Source organism: Octodon degus, unplaced genomic scaffold (assembly GCF_000260255.1).
Source record: "Octodon degus isolate 3935 unplaced genomic scaffold, OctDeg1.0 scaffold00018, whole genome shotgun sequence".
Classification (NCBI taxonomy): domain Eukaryota; kingdom Metazoa; phylum Chordata; class Mammalia; order Rodentia; family Octodontidae; genus Octodon; species Octodon degus.
The window spans coordinates 20,158,184-20,184,149 of NW_004524594.1; the positions used below are offsets into that span (position 1 = coordinate 20,158,184).

The 25,966-nt window shown below is 41.7% G+C and overlaps 1 protein-coding gene, 1 non-coding gene and 1 pseudogene across 9 annotated transcripts in view; 2 read left to right on the top strand and 1 right to left on the bottom strand.

The window, feature by feature from the left end:
• Nucleotides 1-24,865, bottom strand: part of Ppp6r3 (protein phosphatase 6 regulatory subunit 3) — a 153,387-nt gene extending 128,522 nt beyond the window's left edge. For 5 of the 8 annotated variants that reach the window (XM_004627125.2, XM_004627127.2, XM_023710637.1 and 2 more), the window contains exon 1: nt 24,761-24,865. The gene's annotated coding sequence lies outside the window, so the exon portion shown is untranslated. The remainder of the gene's footprint in view (nt 1-24,760) is intronic. The other 3 variants (XM_023710639.1, XM_023710641.1, XM_023710638.1) reach the window with 1 other exon arrangement.
• LOC101590410 lies at nt 9,176-9,490 on the top strand (annotated as a pseudogene).
• Nucleotides 24,866-25,368: 503 nt separating the features above from the next.
• On the top strand, nt 25,369-25,441 carry Trnaa-agc. The gene has a single exon. It is a non-coding gene; the product is annotated as a tRNA-Ala (tRNA).
• The last annotated feature ends 525 nt before the right edge of the window (nt 25,442-25,966 follow it).

Genomic DNA, 25,966 nt, shown 5'->3' on the forward strand with positions numbered 1-25,966 from the left:
AAAACAAAACAAAACAGGAGGATCACTAGGAGTTCAATCTAAGCAGTGAGACCCTGAACACCCTGTACACCCTGTCCTAAAAAAACAAAAACAAAAACAAAAAAAAAAATCTCCTAATAAAGACTGGGCGGGGTGATGTGCACCTATAATCCCAGTTCTTGGGAGGCTGAAAACAGGAGGATCACTACAAGTCCGATCTGTGTAGTGAGACCCTGTAGACCCTGTACTAACTACATTAAGAAGGGAAAAAAAAAGCCTCCTCCTAAGAACAAACAACAAAGACAAGGCCAGCCAAATAGCTCAGCAGATTAAAGCACCTGCAAACAGGCACAGGGACCTAGGGTTCAATTCTCCAGCCTACTGTCCCAGCCCCACCCCTGCCCCAGGGTGCACTGAGACTGTAATTGAGACTGGGTATAGTAGCATGCGCCTGTAATTCCAGCTCTTGGGAGGCTGTAAACAGGCGATCACAAGTCCAAGCTGTATAGTGAGACCCTATACCAAATACATTAAATACATACATAAACATTCATGTGTTCACAGTAACTTTTTATAAACACTAAAAATTAAAAACTCAAATATCTATAAACTGATAAATAAGCAGAAGGCAGTATCTCCATATATACTAAGTCGCATTATTTTTTTTCAAATAATAAAAATACTCCAAGTGATGCATGATAGTTAAATTCCGCTGAAGTACTAAAAGATTAAATTGCTTTAAGTGGGTGAACTCCATGATATGCAAATTATAGCTCAATGAAGTTGTTAAAAAGATAGCAAAACTTTTTTTTAAAAAGTGTCACACAGCTGTAACACCCTCAGATGAAGCAATGGTATCAAGGTTAGCACAGGCTACATAGTAAGTTCAAGGCCAGCCTGGGCTACAGAGCAAGACCCTGTCTCAGAAAAATAAAAAGGAAAAAACAAAAAAGGACTATCTATATTTGGAAGGAAGATGCCATGAAAAGATTGTTTTTAAAGGATTTAACGTCTGCACTTTACCAAAAATATTGACACATTTTAATTTGAACCTCACCATAACTCCCATAACTCTACAAATTATATTATTTTTTACAAATAACAATAACTGACCCAGATAACATAGTCACTAGTCCAGAATTAAGGAATGCCACTCAGATACCATGCTGCTGTCTCCCAAATTGGTTTTTTTTTTTTTTTTCTTTGCAGTTGGGGTCGTCTAATTCTTTCTGAGTTATTTATATACTCTAGATTGTTAGTCCTCTATCTGAGGAAGGCTGGCAAAAAATTTTTCCCCATTCTGCAGGTTTTGTTGTCACTGTTCATTCTCTTGGTATGCAAATGCTTTTTAAGTTGACATGATCCCATTTGTTGATTTCTCAACAGTACTATTTGTGTGCAGCTGGGGCTCTGTTCTGAAAGTCCTTGCTTACGTCTATGTCTTTAAGAGTTTTAGCTATTTCATTATCCAGATTATTTGTTTTAACATTCAGATCTTGATTCATTTATTTTAGTTTAGTATATGATGACAGATATGGGTCTAGATTTTCTGCATGTGGATATCCAGTTTCCCCAACACCATTTAAAAAAGGGGAGAGGCTATCTTTACTTCCAGCATGTGGTTTTAGGCCCTTTGACATTGACCAGGTAGTTGAATAGATGTTCTGCATCTTCTGTTCCACTGATCCACATGGCTGTTTCTGTGCACTTACCACACTGTTCTCATCATTACAGCTTTATGTAATACATCATTTCACTTCATTCAGGATTGTAATGCTATCTACTTTGCTTTTTCTTTAAGATTTGTTTATTTATTTATTTGGTACAGGGTCTCACTAAGCAGCACGGACTCATAGTGATCCTCCTGTCTCAGCCTCCTCAGTGCTGGGATTACAGGCATGCACCACCACATCCAGTTTCAGTGGCCAGCAAGACCTGCAGTACCAAAGACCAAACCAGGGTCCTTGTGCTTGCCAGGCAGGTACTTAGGACTGCTGAGCTAGATCCCCAGCCCCCCACTTCACTCTTTTTATCTAGTATTGATTTCACTATTCTGGGTCTCTTCTGGTTCTGGTTCTACATGAATTTTAGGGTTGTTTTCTCCAGTTCTGTTAAGAACGGTGTTGCACCAAGCATGGTGGTACACACCTGTAATCCCAGCACTCCAGGAAGAGCGCCTGTGAGTTCAAGGTCAGGTTGGGCTACAGTATAAATTCAAGACCATTCTGAACTGAATCATGTGATCCTGTCTCAAAAAAAAATCAAGTGTTGCAATCTTGATTGGGATTGCCTTAAATCTTTATCAACTTTGGAAACATGGCCATTTTGACTATATTGGTTTTATCCAGGAACAAGGGAGTAACCTTCCATTTCCAGGTGTCCACTTTAATTTTCTTTTTCAGGACACTGTAGTTTTTTAATTTTTTTAAAAAAATATTTACTTGTTAGAGGGTCTCACTATGCAGCTTGGACTCACAGTGATCTTCCTGTCTCAGTTTCCACAGCACTGGGATTATAGCTGTGTGCCACTATGCCCAGTTTTGGTGGCAGGCACACTGTACACCAGGTTCTAAGCCTGGTATGGCATGTAGTAACCAGGGATTGAACTCAGAGCCTTGCCCTTGTCAGACAGGCAGTTAGAACACTGAGCTATTTCCCCAGCCCAGAATACTGTGCTTTTCATTATAGAGGTCTTTTACTTCCTCAATCTGTAAGTATGTAGTTTCCTTGGCATTACTGTTCTTTGTTTTGTGATTTTGTTTTTGGGGCTGCAAGGTTTCAGTGCCAAAGACTGATCTCAGAACCTTGCTCTTGCCAGGCAGGCACTTAAGCCACTGAGCTATCTCCCTGCCTTCTTGGTGCTATTGTGAATGGCAGTTTTTTCCTAATTTCTTTTTTTAAAGTTATTTATTTATTTATTTATTTATTTAGTGTGTGTGGCCAGTTCAGCCCACCAGGGGGCGGGGCTGGCTGGCATGTGGCACTGGGGATTGAATTGCGGTCCCTGTGCTTTTGTTTAGCTTAGCTTGTTCTAAGTAGGTGCCCCAGACCACTGAAACATCTCACCAGCCCTCTAATTTCTTTTCTTTTTTCTTTCTTTCTTTTTTTTTTTTTTTTTTATGGCAGTGTCTATAAGCTATTCAGGGTCTCACTACTAGATTGGACTCATAGTGATCCACCTGTTTACAGCCTCCCAAGAGCTGAGATTACAGGTGTGCGCCAACATGCCCAGTCTCAATTGCCATCTCAACATACCCCAGGGGCAAGGCTGGTACAGCAGGCCCAGGGATTGAACCCCCTGGCCCTTCTCCTGCTTGCAGGTGCTTTAATCTGCTAGCAATTTGGCCAGCCCCCTAATTTCTTTTTTGATGGGTTCATTATTAGTTTGTAGGAACACTATTCTTTTTGTATCCTGCTACATTTCCTTTTTTTTTTTTTTTTTTTCGGAACTGGGGATTGAACTCAGGCTCTTGCACTTGCCAGGGAAGCACTTATTCCCCTGAGCCATCTCCCCGGCCTCAAATTTGGTTCTAATTCTAAGTCTTTTTGTGGACTTTTTTTGTCTTCTACTAGATAACCATATCTGCAAATAATAATTTGACTTCTTTGCCTATACATATCTCATTTCTTTTGCCTGCCTTACTGCTTTTGTTAACATTTCGAGTACTGTGTTAAACAGGAGTAGTGATAGTGGACATCCTGAGGGAAATCTCTCAGTTCCTCCCCATTAAATATGATGTTGGCAGTAGGTCTATCATAAATGGCTTTTTAAAAAAATTTTTATTTATTTATTTATTCATTTAGAGTGTGTGTGTGTGTGTGTGTGGCCAGCTCAGCCCACCAGGGGATGGGGCTGGCTGGCATGTGGTGCTGGGGTATTGAACCGAGGTCCCTGTGCTTTGCCAAGCTTGTTCCAAGTAGGTGCTTTAGACCACTGAGCCATCTCTCCAGCCCCAATAAATGGCTTTTATTAAGACTAGCCAAATAGCTCAGTGGATTAAAGTGCAAGCAAGGTGGCACAGGAGCCGTGGTTTGATCCTCAGGCCTGCTGTACTGGCCCTGCCCCAAGGAACACTGAGACAGAAATTGAGACTGGGTGTGGTGGTGCACACCTGTAATCCCAGCACTTGGGAGGCTATAAACAGGTGGATCACTGAGTCTGATCTAGTAGTAAAACCCTGAACACCCTGTAACCCTTTCCTAAAATACAACAATAAATAAATAAATAAATGCTTTTATTAAAGGTCTGTATATATCTACTTTCTTTAGTGTTTTTTTCACGAAGGGTTGTTACACTTTGTCAAAGGAAGTCTCTTCTTTTAAGAGCACACTGGGGACTAGGGAAATAGTTCAGCAGTCTAAGCGCCTGGCTGGCCTAGCCCAAGAACCCAGGTTCATTACCCAGTACCTCAAACCAAAACTGATGTGATAGCACACGTTGTGTAGCGAGACCCTGTGCCAAATACATAAATTTTTAAAAAGCAGCACACTGGACATATAAACTCAGAACACCAGAGGATCCAATGGATGCCAAAGAAACAGAAACAACCTGAACAAACCATTCATTCAAGAAGAAACCAAAGTATAAGCCAACAGCTGAGAAATGTTTAGCATTTTATTAATTTTTCATTAATTTCCTTAATGAAAATCTATACGCATCACTTTATATCCAGAGAATTGGCAAACAAATCACAAATAACTAAAAGTAATTAATACTGAAAGGGGAACATCAGGTATATTCATCTATTGCTGATACACTATATATGTACTGGGCTTTCTAAATAGTATAATATTTTAAATAACTTTAAAATGAAAGTACCTCATGACAAGAAGAAATTAACCATAGCAGGGAAAAAGCCAGGTGTAGTGGGGTATGCCTGTAATCTGAGACACTCACGTTAGAAAATCCAAGTTCAAAACCAGCCTGAGCAATTTATAAAAAGGGGCAGGGAAATAACTCCATGGTACAGCATGTGTGACAACACCCTGGGTTAATCCCCCAGCACTATGGAGGAGAAAAGCTTCAAAAGTAACTGGAGGGGCTGGTGAGATGGCTCAGTGGTCTAAAGCACCTACTTAGAACAAGCTTAGCAAAGCACAGGGACCACGGTTCAATCCCCCAGCACCACATGCCAGCCAGCCCCGCCCCCTGGTGGGCTGAGCTGGCCACACACACACAAATAAAAAAGTAACTGGAGCTCTACTATATCTTTTGAGGGGGAGGTTGTCTGCTCTCTGGTTTTGTTTCTTGAGACAGGGTCTTGGTATAAAGTTCAGGCTAGCCTCAAACTCAGCAATCTTCCTGCCTCAGCCTCCTGAATGCTGGGATTATAGGCATGTGGGACTGCATTCAGCTAGCTCTACTGTATCTATAATTTATGTATGCTATAATATGAGCATTACATAGACTGTAATGCCCATAATGAACATTCATTTTTTTTTTTGTTTTGTTTTGGTGGAACCGGGGATTGAACTCAGGCCCTTGCGCTTGACAGGAAAGCGCTTATTCCACTGAGCCATCTCCCCGGCCCCAGAACATTCATTATTATGAATTATTATTTCATTCCCATAATACAACAGAGGAAAATGAAACTCAGACAAAATGACTAGTACTTAGGACTACTAGGACTTCAGCTCACTAGCACTTAAACTCCACCTTACTCAGTTCAGAATGATTTGGGAAGAATGAATGTAAGTGGAAGTTATCTAATTAGCACTTGCAAGATATCAGCAGGGCTAAAGAAACATGTAAACATTAGAAACACAAACAAGAACCTCAAAGTAGAGATTACCCAAGTGGGAAAGTAGCCCTGAACAAATGTTTGAAAAGCAAAGCATGACAGGAAGGAAAAAAGGATAATAAAACATCAGGAAATTCTATGAAGAAACTTTCCTATCCTTTGCTGCCAGAAATATTTAAGCAACAAATAGTGCTATGACTACCTATGCATAATTCATACTTCAAGATGTGATGTGCTAATGTACACAAACTGGTCTATTAGTACACCGTTGGTGGTAAGGTAAAATGGTGCAGTCATTATGGAAAACTGTATGTGGTGCAGTCATTATGAAAAATAGTATGTCACTTCTTTTAAGAAGTAAAACTGGGGGCTGGGGAGATAGCTCAGCTGAATAAGCACTGGCCTGGCAAGCTCAAGGGCCTGAGTTCAAGCCCCAGCTCTGCAAAAAAAAAAAAAAAAAAGTAAAACTGGATTATTATGATCCAGCCATTCCACTTCTAGGTATATATCCAAAAACACTGAAAGCAGGGATATGTGTACATCCATGTTCATGGTAGCATCCACTGATGGATGCATGAATGGCTAGGTTAAATGCAGTATATATAAATATAAGGAACTGTAATACAGAGTTGAAGGAAACCAACTAGTTATGTTGGCTCATGATTGTAACCCCAACATTCTGGGGGGCTAAGAGAGGAGGACATTGGTTTAACATCTGAAAACAAATTAATGTAAAACATCATATCAACAGTCTAGAGAAGTCACATGACTGGATCATTAGCTACAGAGAAACTGTATGACAAAATTCAATCAACATTTTACAATAAAAACTTTTTTAAAAACTAAGGAAAGAGGGGCTGGGCATGCAGTTCAGTGGGGTCAGATTCCCTGTAAGGGATGGGGAAGGCATGGGCAGAGGGACAGAAAGACAAAGAAACAGGGACAGACATAAAGATAAAACACCTGAGCAAGATATACAGATGAAAGTAAGCATATGAAAACACACTCAACATCATTAGGAAATTGCAAATTACAATAAGATGCCACTACACTTTTATTAAAATAATCAAAATCCAAATCACACCACCAAACACATACTGACAGAATGTGCCACTTTGGAAACCTACAGAGATATTTATAGCACCTTTATCCACAGCAGTCAAAACTTGGAAGTAACCAAGATGTCCTTCAATAGGAAAATGAGGGCTGGTGATATAGCTCAGCAGACTAAGCACCTGCTTAGGCAAGCACAGGGACCAAGAGTGTGTGGTGGTGTGGTGGCGCACACCTATAATCCCAGCACCTGGGAGGACTCTTGGTCCTCAATGGAAATACCTAAGACAGGATTCAATGGAGTTGTTAACTGTGCTTCTGGAGTCACGATGCTGTTCTGGTTGATAACAGTCCCCAGTCCTCACCATTATCTTCCTCAAGAAGGGATATGACGGAAGACTAGCAGCAGCTGAACACACAGGGTCTCCTATCACAGTGTCACAAAATGACAATACTATCTTCAGTCTGTATGTCAATTCCTTCCAAGTACTCTTGCTCCTCATTTCCTCTTTTTCTTTTGTTTTGACATCAGGAATAGAACTCAGGGCCTTATGCCTGCCAAGCAGACACTGTGCCAGAGCCTAGATCCCTGGCCCCCATTCCTTCTTTTGAATTTGCTATGAAAATAAGTATTTTTTAATGGGGGTGGTACTGAGGGTGCAGAGGGAGAGGGAGAGGGGGAACTAGCTGTACAACTAACTATCTTAACTATCTTCTTCCTTTTCCCCATTGCAGTTTCTTTCCAATTCACAACTGCCTAACCCTCACAGAATGTGTACCACATGCCCACCTTTTTTCTTTCTTGTTTTTCACAGTACTGGGAAGGGATCAAACCTAGGGCCCCACACATGCTAGGCAAGCAACATAAAAGATCACACTGACATTTCTCAGCAATCAAAAGATCCCATTTCAAAATAGCAGTTATCCCTGAAATCTTTCCCCACCCTGAGAAGTCTGAGGCGGGAGAAAGACTGCCATGAGTTTGAGGCCAGCCTGGGTTACCTACTGAGTGCAAAGCCAACCTGAACTATACAGTGACACCCTTTCTCAAAAAAAAGGTAGAAAATCTAAGAAATTTCTCACTGACAACAGAACAATCTATGAGGGGAGCAGGAGGCTTAGATATGCTAGCTCTCAGCAAAATGAAAATCTTCTATTATACTTTATAAAGTTATTTAAAGACTCATACTTATTCAAAATGTATATCTAGGGCCAGCAAGATAGCTGAGTGGACTACAGAGCCTGCTTAGGCAAGTGCAGGGGAAACAATTAGATCCCCGGCACACTGGCCAGAGTCCAGGTGTAGTGGGTACACACCTGAAATCCCAGCGCTGGGGAGGATGAAAACAGGAGGATCACCAGGAGTCCAAGCTACATAATGAGATCCTGCAACAGCCAAATACATGAGAGAGAGAGAGAGAGAGAGAGAGAGAGAGAGAGAGAGAGAGAGAAGGAGGAGGAGGAGGAGGCGGGGGGAGAGACAGACAGACAGACAGACACAGACAGACAAGAAAGACAAGACAGACAGACAGAGACAGAGACAGAGACAGAGACAGAGACAGAGAGAGACAGAGACAGAGACAGAGTCAGATGTGTCAAAATGTGTATCTGGTATCTCTCATCAGTGAGACTCCAAAGAACTGTAATCCAAACTGGCATGTAACATCAATCACTTACATGGGAACAGAAGATTAAACACATCCACTAAGCTAGTGGAGGAGCAATTTAGCACAAAACACTTTAATACCCTGGATTAACAGTCTAGCTATTAAGAGACTGAACCAAGAGGATCACAAGTTTAAGCCCAGCTTGGGGTACTTTGGAACTTAGCAAGAGTATGCTTCAAAATAAAAAATAAAAAATAAAAAATCAGGAATGTAGCTCAGTACAAAGGCCCTGGATTCAATGCCAAATACATCTTTCTTCACACACACGAAAAAAAAAATTAGAAAGAACATAGAAGCTGGGTATGGTGGCATACACCTGTAATCCCAGCACTCAGAAGGCTGAGCAGGATGTTTTTTGCTGCAAATTCACCAGAGTGGACTACAAAATGAGCTCAAGGCCAACCTGAACTGCATAGCAAGACCCTGTCTCAAAAAGGAAGGAAGAAAAAAAAATTAAAATTAAAAAAAAAATTTAAAAAGGAAGGATGGAAAGAAGGAAGGCAGGCAGGCAGGCAGGCAGGCAGTCCGGCCAACAGACAATCATGGAAGATGAAGTGAAAGTTTTAAACAGTACAAGAAAGTGGTAACTTCAAAGCAATAATAACTAAATATGTTCTACACTGAAAAAATATGTAATTCCTCACACAGAGGAAGCGTAATAAATAATTCTTTACAAAGATTATTCTTAGTAAAAACTGAGGAAAGGGGGCTTACAAAAAGAAAACAGAGCTCTTTGGTCTCGGCGGCACAAGCGAGATGACGAAGGGAACGTCATCCTTTGGAAAGCGTCGTAATAAGACGCACACGTTGTGCCGCCGCTGTGGCTCTAAGGCCTACCACCTTCAGAAGTCGACTTGTGGCAAATGTGGCTATCCCGCCAAGCGCAAAAGAAAGTATAACTGGAGTGCAAAGGCTAAAAGGCAAAATACCACCGGAACCAGTCGAATGAGGCACCTAAAAATTGTATATCGCAGATTCAGGCATGGCTTCCGCGAAGGAACAACACCTAAACCCAAGAGAGCAGCAGTTGCAGTGTCCAGTTCATCTTGAGAATTGCAACAATCACTCAAAATAAATGCTTTGGTTTTAAAAGATATGAAGAAAAAAAAAAAAAAAAGAAAGAAAGAAAAGAAAACAGAAGCAAGGGATTAGTTACAACTGACAACTTCTAAGTGACCTCAATAGTAATAGTGGAAGAAGACAGTAAGTATTGCCAAAATACTTAAGGAGAACAATCATCAACCCAAAATTAGGAATTAGAGAAGACTATCTTTCAAGAAAGACAATACAAAAATGTCTAATTATGTGGTATTTAAAGACCAACAAATGAGCATTAGATAGTATTAGAATACAAACTGGGAAGGTATGTAAGAGAAGTCTAAGATACTTGTTAGGTAGGGTAAAAATACTAATTAACTTTAAGCTCCACATTAAATATGAATTGTCTAAGATCACCAACAATGTCTAGAGTATACAAAGGAGTACAAAATTCCTCTGCGAAATGATGAAAATTTTCTAAAATTAAAGTGTGATGATGATTATGTTGAAACCCATTAAATTGTACACTTTAGCTAAATTGTATGGCATGTGAACTACAATTCAAAGTTGTTATTTTAAAAACTTGAGCCAGGCATGGTGGTACACACCTACCTAGTCTCCGTACTTGCGAGGCTGAAGCTGGAGTATTTCAAATTCAAGGCCACCCTGGGCAAGTTCCTTCCTCAAAATGAAAATTTTACAAGGGTCTTAGAATGTAGATCATTAACAGAGTGCTTGCCTACCACATTCAAGGCCCTAGGTGCAAGGTTCAGTAATATAAAGACAAAACTCTCATAATCCCAATAAATAACTGCCAAGCCAGGTATGGTGGTGTGCACCTCTAATCCCAGCACTTGGGAGGCTGAGGCAGGAGGATCATTTTGAGTTCAAGACCAACCTGGGCTATAAAGTGAGCTCAAGGCAAGCCTGAACTGCACAATGAAACCCTGTCTCAAAACACATAAAATAATAACCCAATAGTTGCCAAGGCTATAGAACAGCAATACTGGTAGCAGAGTAAACTAGCAGAACCACTTTGGAAACAATCTCTATAATCTCCTAAAGTTAGAGTTGTACATATCTCACTACCCACCAATTCCTTACAATTGTTAAAAGCAGCCTTCTTTCTTACTAGAGATAATCCTGCTCTCCAACAACAGAATAAAATGAGACATACTTAGTGCAAAATACAACACAGCAGAAAAAGGAATAAACTACAGCTGAATGTTTAAACATGGACAAAGTTCTATACACACACACACACACACACACACAACCTCGCTATATGTCCTCCCTTTTTCCCTTTCCAGCTTTAATATCCTTTCCCACCATTATAATCACTTCCTGGCCCTCTGTTGCTTTGTCCTTTTACTAGGAAAACCACAAATCTAGTTCAATGAAGCACTGTCCACCACAAACAACCTAAGGATTACTGTTTCCATTTTAACTCAGGGTATTTTCCTCTAGCAGGCTGTACTATGTTGCTAAATCACTCACATTTTTATTTTCCCAAGAAATTTCATTCCTTCTCCTCTCTCCTCATAATCCCACAAATTCCCCCTGGTTCTCTGGGTGCTGAGAACTTCTCTCTCACAAAAAAAAGAAAAAGAGGGCCAGGGAGATAGCTCAGTAGAATAAGCGCTTCCCTGGCAAGCACAAGGGCCTGAGTTCAGTCCCCGGTTCCACCATAAAAAAAAAGAAAGAAAGAAAAGAAGAAAAAAAAGGAGGCCGGGGAGATGGATCAGTGGAATAAATACTTCCCTGGCAAGCCTAAGGGCCTGAGTTCAATCCCGGGTTCCACAAAAAAAAGCAAGCAAGAAAGAAAAAAGAAAAAAAAAAAAAAGGATGGAATTTCTAGAGCCAAAGAAAATGTCCACATGCTCCCACAGCTCATTTCTCCTTATCTCCTCTTCCTCCTATTATGAAGCAGCCCATGGATTCTACTCTTCACATGAGCACAGAGCCAACTCCCTGTCACTTCCCTAGATGGAGGCTTTAGCAAGTATGGTCTCTCTTGCTCCATCAAATTGTTTCCTCTCTAGGGCCAGCCAGATAGCTCAGTGGATTAAAGCACCTGCTTAGGCAGATGCTAGGACCGGGGTTCAATCCCCAGCATGCTGTGCTGGCCTCGACCCCAGGGCGCACTGAGACCGCGATTGAGCCTGGGCTTGGTGGCGTGCACCTGTAATCCCAGCACTTGGGAGGATGAAAACAGAAGGATCACTACAAGTCCAATCTGTGTAGTGAGACCATGTAGATCCCGTACTAAATACAAAAAAAAAAAAAAAAAAAAAAAAAATTGTTCCTTCTCTACAGAACCATTTTCACCAGCATTACAAAAATACCATGGTTTCTCCCACCTCAGCAGGTCAGCGTTTCAAATCTCCCTTCAACTCTAGCAAATCCAGACAACAAAGCATTCTTTATGGATTCTCTTCTAGTCTTTTTAGGCTTCTTGAAACTGTGGAAAATGCTCAAGGACATCCATGACTTCCCTGACACAACAGACAAATGCCACATGTTCCCACGCTCCCTACTGCCCCCCTTCTCAGCAATGTTCCCTTAGCGTCATAGCCACCACCCTCACCTGGTTCTTGTCATCTCAGAGAGAAATTGCTCCTCTGGTTCTCCCTCCTTCAGTGCCCTTGCTCAGCCTCATGATTCTGCAGTGCTATCTAAACACTGAAGATGGACACTGCTATTGGCAGCCCAGTCCTCGTCCCTTCATTCCACATGCCTTCATTCGATGTATATCCAGTCTTGTCCTCCCCCCTCGCCCCGCCCCAGAAACAGGGACTGAACTCAGGCCCTTGCGCTTGCCAGGCAAGTGCTTATTCTACTGAGCTATCTCCCCAGCCCCTCAGTCTTGTCTTTAAAAACTTCACAAACTGGACATCTAAACCCAACTCTTGATCTGACTTCCATACCTGCTCTTCTAGTCTTAGGGACTACTCTTGCTGCAAGCAAAAAACCCCTATCTTCTTTCACTTCTCTCTCACACCCACATCCAATCTGCCAGCAAAGCCTGTATGCTCTCTAAGGAGGATCAGAATCCAACCACTTCTCACTACCACCCCGTTCCCCTACAGTCCAAGCTGCAATGACTGCTCTTCTGGATCACTGCCCCAGCCTCTAGCTTACTTCCAGCAGCACACAGGGAAAGCTATTCTTAACATAGCTTCAGGGGGACCTTTTAGAAACCAGATCATGTCACATCTGTGCTTAAAACACTATCTGACTTCCCATCTCACTCAAAGGAAAAAAATCTTAGAAGACTGCCTCAAATATTGCCTCTAACCATAATGACCTCCTACTGTCTCCACATCTCAACAACCACAGCCCCTACTTAGCATTTTGTCCATCATGTTGGGCCCTCTGCCTATAATGCCCCATGCCCATGCCTCAAGCTGGACCCTCTCCCCTTGTACAAAAGGCCTCTTTCAGTAAGGCCTACCTTGGATGCTGTATTTCAAGCTGCAGACAGTCCCACTTAAGTCCCTTGCTTTATTTTTCTCCTGCTCTTATCACCATAAGGATTCTATACCTTTTACCCAAATGTTAGCTTTCTCCCACTAAAATACATGCTCTATGAGGCCAAGAACTTATCTGCTTTTCTCACTGCTAATATACCCAGTAATAGAACAAAGCCTAAGCCCTAAGACATAATTAAGCACTCAAACATTCCAGCTCCCTCTGGAAAACAATGCTGAAAAGGAAGAGTTCAGAAGAAAATGTTTAAATGTATATAGTTTAATGATATGCAAAAATTAAGTTACATTATATAAGGATACATTACATTCACAGATGGCAACGCTATAAAAGCAATAAAATGCTATGAGCAGCTCAGAAAGAGGAAGGGATCAGAGAGGAAACACAAAGAACTAAATGTAATAACATTTTGCAAGCTAGTTAATGGGCACACAACTATCAATTTTAATTTTTAATAATATCTATACATACCAAAATATACGTTCTTTGAATACATGATCTCATTAAAAATTAAAATAAAAACTAGAATAGGCAGTGGCAAACAATGGTCCACAGACAAAACAACACACCCCACCACCTGTTTCTGTGGTCAAGTTCTATAGGAAAACAAATACATTCAACCTTTTTTAGGTATTGGCTATAGCTGTTTGCACATACAAAGCTGAACAGCTGCTGGACTACTCAGCCTGTAAAGCATAAAATGAAACATTTACTAAGTAGTCCTTTACCAAAAAAGTTTATAGACATCTCAATAGAAGTACTGATTATGATGTGGAATTTGTAAAGAAACAAATGCAAAATCAGAATCATATGCTAACATACATCAATGCCTCAAAACATATTACTCACAGCACACTGAAAGAATATGATTATATGTAACACAGGAGTGACATTTGTAATGCTGAGTGCTGGAGAGCCTAAAGATATTTTAGAAAGCAAACTACAAGGCTGGGGATATAGCTCAGGGGATAGGCACCTGCCTGCCAAATACAAGGTCCTGAGTTCGGTCCCTAGTACTGCAAAAAAGAAAAAAAGCAAACTACAAAATGTTAAATTTATACTTTCTGCTCTAGCCAAAGAAAGGATGTTACATGTATATGCTTGTTTATATGTGAAAAAAAAAATATCTATAACACAATTTTAGCTTGAAGAAAAAACTTGGCTAGGGAGATAGCTCGGCAGTCTAAGCATCTGCCTGACAAGCACAAGGACCTGGGTTCAATCCCTAGTACTGCATGCCATGCAGGCCCTGGAATCCCAGGTTCACCATGCTGGCCACTGAAACCAGGCATGGTGGCACATGCCTATAATCCTAGCACTGGGAAGACTGAAACAGGAGGATCACTACGAATCCAAGCTGTGTAGTGAGACCCTGTACCAAATAAAAGATAAAAAAAAAAGCCTGGGAGATAGCTCAGCAGCATAGGTGCCTGCCTGGCAAGCATAAGGTACCAAGTTTGATCCCTGGTACCACCAAAATAAATAAATAAATAAAACATCCTACATTTAAATACCCTGAAACTTCACTGACCAAAATCACCACCATCGTGTCTTAGTTACTTTTCTTGATGCTGAGACAAAATATCTGATGCTCAAAACAAAAAGAGGAAAAGTTTATTCAGCTCACAGTTTCTAGAGATTTCAGCCCACAATAGGCTGGCTCCAAAGGCATGACAGAGGGACATCACAGAGGAGAAACAGTTCATGGCAGGCAGAAAGCAGCAAGCACCAAACTACAAGCAATAAGCAGTTTTTTTTCTGTCCCTTTATATTCTATCTAGGCTACCCGCTTTACCCGCTTTTGTCGCACTCACACTATTCCAAACCAATCAATGGACTAATTTAGTAATCATATACCCTGATATCTAGCAACACATACTCTAGATACAGCCACCTCTGAAAAAGTCCACCTATGCTCTGGGGGACATCCAGACATAAGTCATAACACTCTGTACTTCCTTTGAGCAGCTAGTTAGACCCCAATGCTTCTCTCGGATCCATAATAGGTCATTTGTCTCCTTTAGACCATTCACTGCATCTTAAAGAGTTGTTTCTGTATTTCTTCTATTATTAAGGAGAAGATCAAGATGAATAACACTCTTAATACATATATTACTCCATACTGGGCTCTGTGCTAAACAGTTAACACCGGGGAGATAGCTCAGTGGCGTTAAGTGCCTGCCTGGCAACGCAAGGTGCTGAGTTCAATTCCCAGTACCAAAAAAAAAAAAAAAAGATGAACTTAGTAGATTTTGGGGGCCAGTGAGATAGCTCAGTGGAATAAGCACTTGCCTGGCAAGTACAAGGGCCTGAGTTCAATCTCCAGTTCTGCAAAAATAAATAAATAAAAATAAACAGTTGATATTTAATATCCATTTCACAGGAAAGGCAATGAAGTAAGAGATGTTAAGTAATAACAGGACCACACAGGTAAAAAAAATTCTATGAGCCAGAATTTTTAAACCTAGCTACTTAAGGACCTGTGTACTTCTGATAGCCACAATATATTCTGAACTGAAAACATAAACCAGGTACTATCTTAGCAGCAAAATCCTAAGACTTTGATAGATACCAAATGCAATAGTTGTTGAATCTATCTTAAAATGTAATGAAACAGGGACCAGGGAGATAGCTCAGTAGAAATAATGCTTGCCTGGCAAGCACAGGGTCCTGAGTTCAACTCCTTGTATTGGGGGGGAAAATGTAATGAAGCAAGGACGAAAAATCCATAGTACAAAAGGGGATCATTCAGAGTGCTGTCTAATCAGACAAAGCAGGGGTCTTAATTCTCAGACAACAGAGGCAGGTAAGACCTGTCCTCTGTCCAAACAGAGTAGAAACCTGGTATATTTCAAGTCATTATCCCCTCATCTATTACATGACAAAAAAACCCAACATGTACTACCACTAAAAGGATACAATTCAGAAGTTGGCATTATTAATTTTCAATGAGATCCACCTATAACTTCGTTCTTAAAACAAATGGCATCTAAAATGGTGACTTAGTAGGGCACAATCCTATGAAATCATCAAGGAACTGAGATTTCTCCATTGCCTCTGGATTCATTCTTCAGTAGGTCTAAACTTTTCTTTAAGTATCAATGACCTTTAAATTCTATTCCAGTACAAAACCATGATTCTTATGAAACGCAACTCTCAACAGCTAATCAAGTCAGTATGTCAACATTTCATTCCCCCATCTGAGGACTGAAAGCCCAGCCAACTTCACCGTCCCAGTTCACCAACACACACACTGCAGTGGAGACTATAACCTGCCCATGTTCTGAGGCAAATTCTCCTTTCTCCTCTTCTCGAAGGGTGTCTCTACCACCACTATTCTTGTTCAGATTTACATCCAGCCACAGGAAATCCAAAACTCCATCTAATAACCCACAACTTTCTCCAACTCTGACTCAGCATCTTATTTCTGCAACTTTTTTTTTTTTTGAAGAATCAGGGATTGAATTCAGACCCTTGCGCTTGATCAGGGAAGCACTTACCTACTGAGCCATCTCCCCGACCCCTCTGCAACTTTCACAGTTCTGCTTTCTAATGTTCTAAAAACTAATCTTTCATTCATCTTTCCTTTATGCAAGCATAGTTGACTGCAATCAACCTCTTAAGTGTACAAATTACTTCTAGTCAATAAATATTTCTAATGAGTAAGCAATTTTGTAACTAATAATAGCTCACTTTGCCAGAGTTACTGAGTGCACTGGCAGACTCCTTATATCAGATGTTCAGAATCTATCAAATTTTCTTTTGCATAAATTTAGTCCAATGTGTTGTTTTCACTAACTTTAAATAGGTCAGCACTAGCTGACTAAGTAACAAGTGGTCAACAGCCTCTACTCAGGGTAAAGACAGCTAATTTTTCAAGTCTGTGACAGAAACATTTAAGTACAAATATCCTTTTAACAGTTTCTTCACCATCTAACCAATCTTAACTAGTATCCAAATATCAATCTGTGGATCTTCCAGGCAAGATCCAGGAGCATTCAGAATGTCATGGCCATAGATAGTCTGTGATCTTTCAAAATCAGAATTAAACTTAATATTGATAGAAACAATAACTCCTTCTCTCCCAGTAAAGAAAAATAAAGGGAAGTAGAAGGATGAAACAGGGCTCCCATAATAACTAAATCCAAAAACTAAAACTCCTATCAGCCCAGAGCCACACCATAATTGAAAAAACAAAAACAGAAACAAAACACCTCTTCCACACTCCCAGCACCATCTACTTCAAGAATATTTTTTTAAATAAATTTATTTATTTATTTAGTGTGTGTGTGGCCAGCTCAGCCCACCAGGGGGCAGGGCTGGCTGGCATGTGGTGCTGGGGGATCGAACCGCGGTCCCTGTGCTTTGCTTGGCTTAGCTTGTTCTAAGTGGGTGCTTTAGACCACTGAGCCATCTCACCAGCCCCTACTTCAAAAATATTAAATGATAATGACAACAATAATAAATACCTTGCAAGAAACTACAGGAAGACTGATGATCTTGGAACAATGAATCAATATTTTAAGTTAGGTTACAGATCAACTAACATATATGGAACAACATCAATCCTGTTTGTCATTACTAAGCAGCTCCTTCAGCACAGGGGGACTGACACTGCTTTTTAAGAACTCCAAACTAAGCAAGTTAACTCAAAGCAACCATTAATACAAAGGAAAAAGGCACACCTATCTTTCTTTTACAACCTCAATAACCCAAGGTTGAAATAACCCAACCAACCAGCAAAGGTTCTTTCCTCTGAGCTCTCTAGTGTCTCTGACAGCCTACTTAAACCATATATAGTTGGTCCTCAGCATCTCTCCAGATTGGTTCCAGTATCTTCGCAGCTTCAGTATGAATGCCAAAACATACGGACTGAAGTTCTTTACATAAAATGTTATAGTGTTTGCATGTGACTTACAGATATCATTCTGTATAATTTATTTTTCTATCCATTTATTTGGTTATTTGGTATCGGGGATCAAACTCAGGATCTTGCACTTGCCAGGCAGGTGCTTATGCCACTGAGCTATCTCCCCAGGCCCCCTCCTATATAATTTAAATCATGTCTACATTATTTGTATCTAGTACAATGGAAATGCTAAATAAACAGTTGTTATACTGTATTGTTTAGGTAATAGCCAGAAAAAGTCTGTATAAGTTCAGTATAATACAACCAGCAACCATCTACAACCTAACTGCATTGTACATAAGATATAAAAGCAATGCTCAAATTTTTGGAGAGAATGTGGCCATAGCAGAGTATGACTATGTATCATTTAATTCATATAGTTTCAGTTAAATATTCAGTGCCTTTGGTCAATTCAAATTTATCTTATAGAACTTTTGGGGGAATTTTTAAAAATATTTTCATTCCACAGCTAGATGAACCCTTGGTGAAGGAACTTGAAGATGCAGAACTCATTGATATAAATAGCCAACTGTATTAATTCTAACAGGTTAACTAGTCTCTTTTGTAACTGTTTGCCTTTCCCGCTAGAATACAAGTCCTTAAGAGCTTATTCATCAAGGAATCCCTAAAACAGTTGCTGGCAGAGTAAGAACTTAATATATTTGCTGATCAAAACATAAAGAGCTAAAGTTGATGGGGTCACTTACAATTCTTGACACAGCCAAAGGACAAATTTCAGCCTGAAAAATGACAAAGTGCCCCCATAACTTTCTGCTTTACATCTGGGTATCAACATTTTGCTAATGGGGGGCTTGCCAGTTAGCTCGGTTGTTTAAAAGCACCTGCTTGAGCAAACTCAGCAGGGGACTGTGGTTGGATCCTTGGCTCCAAATGCCCCACAAGACCCGCCATTAAGCAGCCTGTGCCAGCCAAAAAAAAAAAAAAACATTAACGAAAATTTTTTTGTTTTCATCCTAATATGCTTTTAACCAATCAGATGCGCAATCTAAACTTTAAGTATAGGCAAGAAAAGTATCTCTAGCCCAGCATGGCAGCACATACCTGTAATCCCAGCTCTCTGCAGACTGAGATTAGAGGACTGCCACATGCTTGAGGCCAGCCTGTGCTACAAAGTTGAGTTCAAGGCCAGCCTGGATTACAGTTCCAAAACTTTGTCTGAGCTATCTCCCCAGCCTCCTGAAATTAGATTTAAAAACAGAACTGTCAGTTTACTGATAAGAGAGCAAAAGATACAAAACTTAAAAATTAGCATAGTGTAAGGTTATTCATCATGACTGCAAACTCCAACCTAAGAGTTCTGCTAAATTTCAGCACACCAAGAATGTATTTTCATGACATAAAGGGGGAAAAAAGTTTCCAAATCATCTTAGAAAAATCATTCAGTTGGGCATGATAGTACTCTTCTGTAATCCCAACTCCTTGATAAACTGACAGGATAATCTCAAATTTGAGGCCTGCCTGCAGTTTAAGTGATTCCTCAGCCTCCCAAGTACCTGTATCAGATTATAGGCATACACACCACCACAGGCCAGGCTAAAAAAAATTTTTTAGGGGCTAGGGAGATGGCTCAGTGGAATAAGCACTTCGCCGGCAAGTGCAAGAGCCTGAGTTCAATCCCCAGTTCCGCAAAAACAAAAAAAAGAAAATTTAATTTTTTTTTTTTTTTTTAATTTGAACTCAAAGTTGAGTTCAAGGCCAGCCTGGATTACAGTTCCAAAACCCTGTCTCCAAAAACTCAGTTGTAGAATTCTACCTAGCATGCACATCAAGTGTGTGTGTATGTATGTACGTATTTCAGAGATACTGGAGATCAAACCCAGGGCCTTTGCACTGAGCTGCATCTATGGCTCTTATTTTAAAACATGGTTCTCATGAAGCCACTGAATTGCCCAGGCTGGGCTCAAACCCAGGATCCCCATACCTCAGCCGTGCAACATGCTAAAATTACAACCATGCATTAGCCCATCCAGATAACAATTTATTTGGTATTTACCTTAAAGTTCTGTCTTCAGCCTCGAATAAATCAAGTATGTATCTCATCTTTCCCCCATACTTAACAACCTCTAAGACAGGATCTGAGAAGACAAAGCTCACAGACCACTCAAAGAATCTCATACTCACAGTAGCTCTTATCTGTGGTACATAACAGTGGTTCCAAAACCCAGTAACACTTCAGTATTATCAAGCTTTTTAAAATTAGATTCTCAATCTCACCACAAATTTCCAATAACCATGGTGTCAAAAGTATCCAAAATGACTGATGTGGGCCAGTCTAGCATCTTCTAGAACAGGACTTCTCAACTTCAGCACCACTGTTATTTGGGGCTGGACAATTTCCTTGTTATGCTGTGTGCATAAGGTGCTTAGCAACAGCCTTAGCCTCCACACTCTAGAGGCACACCACAATTATGACAAGGAAAAATGTCCTAGAGATTCCCAAATATTTTCTAAAGGGCAGAATTATCCCAAATTGAGAACCTCTAATGTAAATTTTTTAAAAATCAATCATTTTACTGAATTCTCCTTTTCTTTTGTGTTCTTTTTTCAGTGCTAGAATGGAACCCAGGACCTCATGCATGTGAGACAAGTGCTCTACCACCCAGAACAAAACCTGATCACTTTAGAATAGTTGAAGGTGCCAGATGTAAAGCAAACATAAGGAGAGGGAAATGGTAATTGCCCCGATATGGCATACACACTGAAGTATTATACTGTACCCCATAAACATGTGTAATTATTATTTGTTAATTAACAAGCCAGGCGTGGTAGTATATACCTACAATTCTACTACTGTGGGAAGCCGAGGCAGGAGGATCACAATTCAAGCCCAAGTCCAACCTGGGCAACTTAATGAATTAGCAAGACCCTATCTCAAAAAATTAACAAGGGCCAGACAGACAGCTCAGTGGATTAAAGTGCCTGCTTAGGCAGAGCAGAGGCCGGGGTTTGATCCCAGGCGTGCCATGCTGGCCCTGTTCAGAGGGCACACTGAGACACCGACTGAGACTGGGCATGGTGGCACAGGCCTGCAATCCCAGCGCTTGGGAGGCTGAAAACAGGAGAATCACTATGAGTCTGATCTACGTAGTGAGGTCCTGTAGACCCTGTACTAAGTACATAAAAAAAAAAAATTAAAATTAAAAAGAGGTGGAGATGTAGCGCAGTGAAAAGATCCTGGATTCAGTCCAGTCCTCAGTACTGCAAAAAAAAAAAAAGAAGAGGAAGAGGAAGAGGAAGAGGAAGAGGAAGAGGAAGAGGAAGAAGAAGAAGAAGAAGAAGAAGAAGAAGAAGAAGAAGAAGAAGAAGAAGAAGAAAAATCATTTGATACAAATATGAAAGCTTTTTTTCAGTACTTAGGTAGCTAACACTACTCAACCTTTACTGGGGCTCAGGTCTTGATTTTTAAGGGTCCAACTACACTTGTGGTTTGTATAAAATAAACTCAATACTGAGTTTTAGTTTAGCTGATGATTAGAAGAGCTTTGTCTTCACTACCATGTACTCTTAATTGTAGCGAAATGCAAAATTTTAGACCAATATATACTCACAAAATTTTAGACTTCTCAAATATCTAATTGCCAAACTTAACACAGAAACAAACTGATTATGAGTTCTTCCAGTAGTGCCTTAAGAAAGAGGGCCAGCCAAATAGCTCAGTGGATTAAAGCGCCCAGGATCCCAAGAACTGCTGGGCAGGCCCTACCCCCGAGGTGCTGGGTGTGGTGGTGCGCACATGTAATCCCAGCTCTTGGGAGGCTGTAAACAGGAGGATCACTAGAGTCAAATCTAGTAGTGAGACCCTGAATACCCTGTAGACCCTTTCCTAAAAATACAAAAAAAAAAAAAAAAAAAAAAGGAAGAGATGTTTCCTTACATCAAGTGCATTACCTTTTGGACTTGACTGACAGAGAAAAATTTATTTTAAAGAAGCAAAAGCAAATCTTACTTTGTCAAGTCTGAATTTGATTACTATTCATTTTCTGTCCAGCTATATACATTCTCTATTAGTTTATTGAAACTAGCAAGTTGCTTGTGTGTATTCATTTGGTTTGGTCTGTTGTATTTTACACAAAAGCAAATATCTTAGAAACACAAAGCAATCTTCTTCCTGTCATTTAGTAAGTTGTACTAGCAAGATGCTCATCTCTACCTAAGACCAAGTCTATCAAAATACAGTTTTCCCCAGTGTAACAAAGCAAAAACCACCAAGAGAACATTTTCAAGCATCATGGTGCAGAGCACAGGTGAGACATTAAAAGACTGAATTTAGTATGACTGTAAACAAGGGGATGACAGTCTGCTAAATATCCTACATTCCCTATTTACAGCTTCCAAAGCAATGGTCTAGGATAACAATTACTTCTCAAACTACAGGCTGAGTATCCTGTAGAGTGGGACCAGCAAGAATTTGAGATTTGTTGTTGTTGTTGTTTGTTTCTTTTTTATTGAAGAGTACAGACAGACTTCCCAGTAAAGGATCCCCAATTCAAAAATTTACAATGCTGTAAAATCTGTAATTTTGCTAGATATGGTGGCACATGGCACACACTAATAATACCCAGCACTCTGGGAGGCTGAGGCAGAAAGATTGGAAGTTGAGTATGGCCTGGCAATTTAGCAACTTTGTGAAATCCTGACACACAAAAAAAAATTTAAGCCAGGTGTGGTGGCACACACTTGTAATCCCAGGAGGCTGAGGTAGGAGGATTGTCCTGAGCTCATGCAAGACCCTGTCTCAACAAAGGAAACAAAGAAAATAAATTAAGGGCTGAGAAGGGAGCTTAGTGCAAAAAGCATGGATTCAATCCTAAATACTACAATTCAGCATTCAGAAATGGTCTAAAAATCCAAGTTTTTGAACATCAAACCAGCACTCCAAGTTTCAGATTTCAACACACACACAGCAAATGCACCACCTCTTGAGCTAAATCCTGAGCCCAAGGATTTTGGATTTTCCACTTAAGAGATATTCAAGCTGTACTTTAGCTGAAATAGAACTCAATATGCAGTAGCCTTTCAATCATCAACAGCAACCACAAGTATAAGGAACTCTACAGGTAAATCACAATATTTGGGCCAGGCATGGTTGTGCACACCTGTAATCCTAGCACTCAGAGGTTGAGGCAGAAGGATCACTCCAAGTTCAAGGTCAGCCGGAGCTAGTGAAAAGCCTTCCGCAAAAGACAAAAAGACAGAAAAAAAAAAAAAAGTTACAGTGTTTGGGGCCAATCACATCCAGAAGCAGTATCTAGAAGTACATGAGCACCAGTCCTATTTAAACACTGGATGGCTTTTCTGCATGTAACCACTTCTTTACGGAAAATATTCTGCAGATCGCTAATTACTCCAGGAAATGTAATTTAAATTTCAACAACTTCTCTCGCAAAATAATAACGTCCAGATCATTTTTTTGTTAGATCACTCACTTCATTTTCTTTTTTTTTCCTCACTTCACTTTCTAATTATACCTAAACACTTAAAATCAAATTTAAATTAGTAGTAATAACCACTAATGACTGAGCTGATTGTATTTGTGAAGCATGGCTCTAGGTACTTTATGTGTATTAACTCATTACACAGGTACTCCGTCACCTATGTATCACAGACACTTGTTGGAACAAACTTATCAGAGGGATACTATTATTATTCTCATATTACGGAGAAAAAAAAAAGAGGTTGCCTAACTTGCCCAAGGTCACAGAGCTAGAAGGGGGTCAGGCATAGGCAGTCTATCTCCAGAGTGAACAAAGCTCAAACACCATCACTACGGCTTTGCTACTTGACACGCATTTCAGTGGCTGGAAATCTGAAGTCCCTTTGCACTTGATGGCTATCTGCAATATGACCTTGAGGGCAAAATCGAAGTAAACTTCACTGAACGAAGTGGAACAATATCAACACTAACAGTACTGCGAGGAGTAAACGACCAAGTTCCCCCTCCCACAAAAGTGAAACATAAACAAAGCTCTATGTAAAATACCAGACAAATGACAGTAAGTCATGAGGTGGAGATGACCGACGTCAAAGCACAAAGATGCTCACTCCGAGAACTCTCGGTCCACTTCTAATTAAAACATCAATTTATGATTAAAGCGTAGAGGACCCGAAGAGGTAACACCTCCAAGTTAACAAGGAATGGGCTTCTTTAGGAGGGAGGTCCTTGGAGCCACCAGAAGGACCACCCCCCTGGCTCGAAGACGCCAGGGAGGCACTCGTGCCCAGGTCTGCATCCGAGCCACAACATCGGAGCTGGAAAGATCACTCAAAAGGCTGCTGGAAGACTCCGAACTGGTTTTCGCGTATTCCGATGACTCTGTGGCGAATTAACAGAAACCCACAAAACTTGTTTCTCGGAGAGCAGAGTCCAACAAAGGCCTTAGCGAATCTTTACTGCGAGTTGCTGCCTCAACTTGACACGCTCTCGGAGGCCTCCAGAAGTTCCAAGGAACCCGCAGCCAGGGTCCCCCGCAAGTGCGGGAGTGGGGCCGGTGTGTGTGCGACATAGAGAGCCGGAGAGTCGAGCCAGAACCGGGCCGGATCCGGTCCCGGTGCGCCTAGCCCGGCCGCCTGCTGTGCAAGGCCGTGGACGTCAAGGAGGCGCAAAGTTCGCCGTCCGCGCGTCCCGCCCCCGGCGCCCGGCCCACGGAGCCGGGCTGACAGGAGCGGGCGGGAGAGGCCGGGAAGGACTCGGCGCCGCGCCTCCCAGGCCCGCGGAGCAGCGAATTCCGGGGGGGAGGGGAGAGGGGACGGGACGCTCCCTCCCCACGCTAGCCAGGTCCAGGCCCAGAGCCCTGCCTCCCGCCCACCGGCACGCTTCGCGCACCCGCGCCGCAGCCCGCTCCGCTGCCCTCCAACCCCATTACCTGAAGGTGCCCACAACCCGCCGCTAGTTGCGCTCAGGCGGGAAACGCGCTCACCGACACCATCAGCGCCCAAAATGGCGGACGTATCAAGCAGGCCTTGAGTTCCCCCGCCCTCCCTCTGGCCTCCTTGCAACCAGTCGTAACTCTGACCCCGCCTCCTATACATGCTTATTGGCTTCACTCTCCCGCCCCCCGCAACCTATTGGATAGTCAGGTAACTCCCTTGCCTCTACTCCGATTGGCTCACGGACCTTGTCAGTCAAGCTCGAGGGGCGCATTCTTTTCCCAAGGACTTGACGGATCCGGAATCTCTAGGACCCTGGAGTTTGAGAAACAAATCACAAATCGGGGGAAGCCTAGCTGGGTCTCCCTACGCCGTAGCAACAGCAGGGCCTTCGTTTGATGGACGTTGTGCACCGCCAATCCAAGAGGTGAATGCCTTTTAAAACTAAATTGAGCCAAACCAGTCTTGGCCGTGGAAGTCGGCGTGCAAGAGAACCAATGGGATGGCGAAGTGTCCGCGAGCAAATGGGATTGGGGGGGTGGGGGGGGGAGGACCGGTGATGACGTGGACCACAATATGCATCAGGGCGGAAGCTGACCCAGCTGGGGAATTAGCTCAAGTGGTAGAGCGCTCGCTTAGCATGTGAGAGGTAGCGGGATCGATACCCGCATTCTCCATAGTTGTATTTTTTATGATGGCACTATTTTCTTGTAGCTGCGGAACTTTACTAAGGCGACAACCTGGAAAATGTAGTCAAAGTGACAAGAGAGTTTCTAAGTGTCCCAAGCTGTGACCCATAACCAGGAAAGAGACCCTCAATAAAAAAAGGTAAAATTACTATTTTTGTCCTTGGGGAAGGAGTGACACCTAGGTTTTTTCCAAAATCTTAGCCAGGCCCCTCCACTGCTACCTCTCCTCTTGGAGAGCCAAGGTCTTGGACAGTTGATCACACTCCACACCACCCAGGGCACCCAGGGCTGCCCACCAAGCACCCCTGAAAACAATTTGCCCCAACACAGGGCAGAAACGAAGCTGCCAGAGCAGTGGAGTTAGATGTGTTAGAGTTCCGTGGGGGACTAGCGCACTCCTCATTGGTGAGAACCCTGTGGAAGGTGAGCCTGAAGGGGTGGCTCTGAGATCCTGGTGAGGTTGGTCCCCCCAACACCACTTGGCAAACAGCAGGTGAACCTCAGGTGAGCAGA